Genomic DNA, 4,954 nt, shown 5'->3' with positions numbered 1-4,954 from the left:
AAAAAAAAAAGACCACAGGTACCCAGAAAAATAAATAAATAAATAAATAAAGATCAGAGCAGAAATAAATGATACAGAAAGAAAAAAAACAATAGAACAGTAAATGAAACCAGGAGCTGGCTCTTTGAAAGGATCAACAAAATTGATAAATCTCTAGCAAGACTCATTTTTTAAAAAGAGAGAGAGAGAACCCAAATAAACAAAATTACTAATGAAAGAAAAGAAATAACAACCAACATCCCAGAAATACAAACAATTGTAACAGAATATTATGAAAACCTCTATGCCAACAAATTGGACAACTTAGAAGAAATGAATAAACTCCTAGAAACATAATCTATCAAAACCAAAGCAGGAAGAAATAGAAAATTTGAACAGACCAATCACCAGGTATGAAATTGAATCAGTAATCAAAAAACTCCCCCAAAACAAGTTCAGGACGGGCGCCTGGGTGGCTCAGTTGGTTAAGCGACTGCCTTTGGCTCAGGTCATGATCCTGGAGTCCCTGGATCGAGTCCCGCATCGGGCTCCCTGCTCGGCAGGGAGTCTGCTTCTCCCTCTGACCCTCCTCCCTCTCATGCTCTCTCTCTCTCATTCTCTCTGTCTCAAATAAATAAATAAAATCTTTAAAAAAAAAAAAAACAAGTTCAGGACTAGATGGCTTCACAGATGGATTCTATGAAACATTTAAAGAAGAATTAATACCAAAAAAAAAAAAAAGTTAATACCCATCCCTCTTAAACTATTCCAAAAAATACAAGATGAAGGAAAAACTAAATTCATCCTATGAGGCCAGTATCTCCCTGATACCAAAACTGGATAGAGACACCACAAAAACAAACAAACAAACAAACAAAACACTGCAGGCCAATATCTCTAGTGAATATAGATGAAAAATGCTCAACAAAATATTAGCAAACCAAATCCAACAATATATTTTAAAAAAATCAAACACCACAATCAAATGGGATTTATCCCCAGAATGCAAGGGTGGTTTAATATTTGCAAAACAATCCATGTGATATGTCATATCAATAAGAGAAAGGACAAAAACCATATGATCATTTAAATAGATGCAGAAAAAGCATTTGACAAAGTACAACATCCATTCATGTTAAAAAAAACTCTCTGTAAAGTAAGTCTAGAGAAAACATACCTCAACATAATAAAGGCCTTATATGAAAAACCTCCAGCCAACATATACTCAATGGTGGAAAACTGAGAGCTCTTTCCCTCTAAGGTAGGAACAATACAAAGATGTCCACTTTTGCCACTTTTATTCAACATAGTAGTGAAAGTTGTAGCCACAGCAATTAGACAGCATAATGAAATAAAAGGCACCTAGGGGTGCCTGGGTGGTTCAGTCTGTTAAGCATCTGCCTTTGGCTCAGGTCATGATCCTGGGGTCCTGGGATCAAACCCCGTGCAAGGCTCCTTGCTCAGTGGGGAGTCTGCTTCCTTTCTCTCTGCCCCTCCCGCCTCTGCTCGTGTTCTTTCATTCTCGCTCGCTCGCTTTCTCAAATAAATTAAAAATCTTTAAAAATAAATAAATAAAAGGCACCCAACTGGTAAAGAACAAGTAAAACTCTATTTGCAGATGACATACTATATATAGAAAACCCTAAAGACTCTGCCAAAAAACTACTAGAACTGATAATGAATTCATTAAAGTCACAGGATACAAAATCAATGTACAGAAATCTGTTGCATTCCTCTATACTATTGTTATAAGAAAATAATCCCACTTACAATTGCACCAAAAACAATAAAACAACTAGGAACAATTTTAACTAAAGAGGTGAAAGACCTGGACTCTGAAAACTATAAAACGCAGATGAAGGAATTTCAAGATGACACAAAGAAACGGAAAGACATTCCATGCTCATGAGTTGGAAGAAGAAATATTGTTAAAATGTCTAACTACCCAAAGCAATCTACAGATTTAATGCAATCCCTATCAAAATACCAACAGCATTTTGCACCAAACTAGAACAAACAATCCTAAAATTTGTATGGAACCACAAAAGACCTCAAATAGCCTAAGTAATCTTTTTTTTATTTTCCCCTTGAGAGAGAGAGAGAGAGCAGGCACAAGCGCAGAGCAGAGCAGTGGGGCGGGGGAAGGCAGACAGAGAGGGAGAGAGAGAATCTTAAGCAGGCTCACACCCAGCATGGAGCCCAACATGGCGCTCAATCTCACTCCCTGAGATCATGACCTGAGCCGAAATCAACAGTCAGGTGCTCAACCAACTGAGCCACCCAGGCACCCACAGCCAAAACAATCTTGAGAAAGAAAAACAAAGCTGGAGGCATCACAATTCCAGATTTCAAGTTATATTACAAAGCAGTAGTAATTAAAACAGTATGGGACCGACATAAAAATAGACACATAGATCAATGGAATAGAACAGGAAACCCAGAAATAAACCCATAATTATACGGTTAATTAATCTTCAACAAAAAAGGAATGAATATACCATGGGAAAAAGAGTCTCTTCAACAAGCAGTATTGGAAAAACTGGACAGCATATGCAAAAGAATGAAACTGGACCACTTTCTTACACCATACACAAAAATAAACTCAAAATGGACTAAAGACAGAAATATGAGACCTGAAACCATAAAAATCCTTGAAGAGAGCATAGCAGTAATCTCTCTGACATTGGCTATCTTAATATTTTTCTAGATATGTCTCCTGAGGCAAGGGAAATAAAAGCAAAAATAAATTATTGGGACTACATCAAAATAAAAAGCTTCTACACAGTGAAGGAAACAGTCAACAAAACTAAACTAAACTAAAAGCAACCGACTGAATGGGAGAAGATATTTGCAAATGACATACAATAAAGGGTTAGCATCCAAAATATATAAAGAACTGATATGACTCAATACCCAAAAAACAACTCAATTAAAAAATGGGCAACAGACATAGACATTTCTCCAAAGAAGACATACAGTTGGCCAACAGACACATGAAAAGATGCTCAACATCACTCATGACAAATCAAAACTACAATGAGATATCACTTCACACCAGTCAGAATGACTAAAATCAACAACACAAGAAACAAGAAGTGTTGACAAGGATGTGGGAAAAAAGCAACACTTGTCACTGTTGGTGGGAATGCAAACTGGTCCAGCCACTGTGGAAAACAGTATAGAAGTTCCTCAAAAAGTTAAAAATAGAAGTACCTTATGATCCAGCAATTGTACTACTGGATATTTACCCCCAAAATATGAAGGGACACATGCACCCCTGTGTTTATTGCAGCATTATTTACAATAGCCAAACTATGGAAGCAGCCCAAGTGTACACTGATAGAAGAATGGATAAAGAAGATGTGGATGGGGCGCCTGGGTGGCTTAGTTAAGCTCAGGTCATGATCCCAGAGTCCTGGGATGGAGCCCTGCATCAGGCTCCCTGCTCAGCAAGAAGGCTGCTTCTCCCTCTCCCACTCCCACTACTTGTGCGCGCTCTCTCTCTCTCTGTGTCAAATAAATAAAATCTTTAAAAAAATAACTTAAAAAAAAGATGTGGATATACATAATAGAATATTATTCAGCCATAAAAAGGAATGAAACTTTGCCATTTGCAACAACATGGATAGAACTAGAGAGCATAATTATGAGCAAAATAAATTAGTCAGAGAAAGACAAATACCATATGTTCTCACTCATATGTGGAACTTAAGAAACAAACGAGCAAAGAAAAAAAGAGAGAGACAAATCAAGAAACAAACTCTTAACTATAGAGAACAAATTGATGGTTTACCAGGGGGAGGTGGGTTTGGGGATGGGGGAAATAGGGGATGATGATTAAAGAGAACACCTATCATGACAAAAATAAATACAACATTTTTTAAAATAAAAAAATAAAATCATGTCTCTAGGCACTCAGAACCCACAGAGTTGCCATAGTCTGTGTGATAACCAAAATCTGAGCACCTCCCTCTTAGAGAGATGCTTGTTATATTGGTCAAGAGAGCTTCCAGACACCAGCAATACACCAAAATTGAGAGCAGAATGAATTAACCCCTTAGAAAGGAGAAGCCAGGTCATGTGGTTTATCAAAAACTTCTTCACCAAGTTGTGTATTGTTCTATCTGCTTAGTTTTTCCAGCCTGAAGACACTATGAAACTGAGATTGGCCCTTTTCAGCAATTTCCCATGTCCCAGATCTACTCATTCTGGATGGTGTAGCATAGGGAAAAAGCAGGAACTCAGGAGTAGGAGAGACTTGAGCTAGAATCCTGTTTTAGACACTCACATCATTCAACAAATACTAAGTGCATAGGTTGTGTCAACTGCTTCTGCTATAATAGTGAGTAAAAAGAGATAAGCTCCCTGCCTCCATGGAGTGAATACCTAGTAGGGGTATTAAATAAATGAATATAAAATTCCACTCAGCTGACTGGTGCACAGGGTAGACCAAGATGAGACCAGGGAAGGTTTCCTGGGGAAGTGGTACTTAATCTGAGGGTTAAAGGACAGACACTAACTAGCATAAAAGGATGTTAAAAACAAGACAGTAGGCCCAAAATGGAGTCACTTTTATGCTAAGCACCACATCACCAAACCAGAATTCATTTGTGTCAGCTCTCCCAGAAATAGAACCTTAAACCAATAAATCAGGAATTGCCTAATCAGCACTAGTTAGATAATCTGCCTGATAGACCCCTGCCATCCCCTAAAGGAAAGTAACCCAATCCAAAGCAATAACCAACCTGCTTTTTTGCCTAATGCAACTTCTTGTTCCTGGAGGTCTTTCATTTTGTACAGCTCTTCAGAGTTCTTTTCAATCTGCTAGACTGGATGCTGCCCGATTCATGAGTCATTCATTGCATAAGATCTTTAAAATTTACTGAGTTGAATTTTGTTTTTTAATAGGGAGAAGGAAGAATATTCCAGGGGTGCCTGGGTGGCTCAGTCAGTTAAGCATCTGGTCTTGGCTCAG

Source organism: Leptonychotes weddellii, chromosome 11, assembly GCF_054177405.1.
Source record: "Leptonychotes weddellii isolate Sample4059 chromosome 11, ASM5417740v2, whole genome shotgun sequence".
NCBI lineage: Eukaryota > Metazoa > Chordata > Mammalia > Carnivora > Phocidae > Leptonychotes > Leptonychotes weddellii.
Note: the sequence above shows the minus strand (reverse complement) of the source record.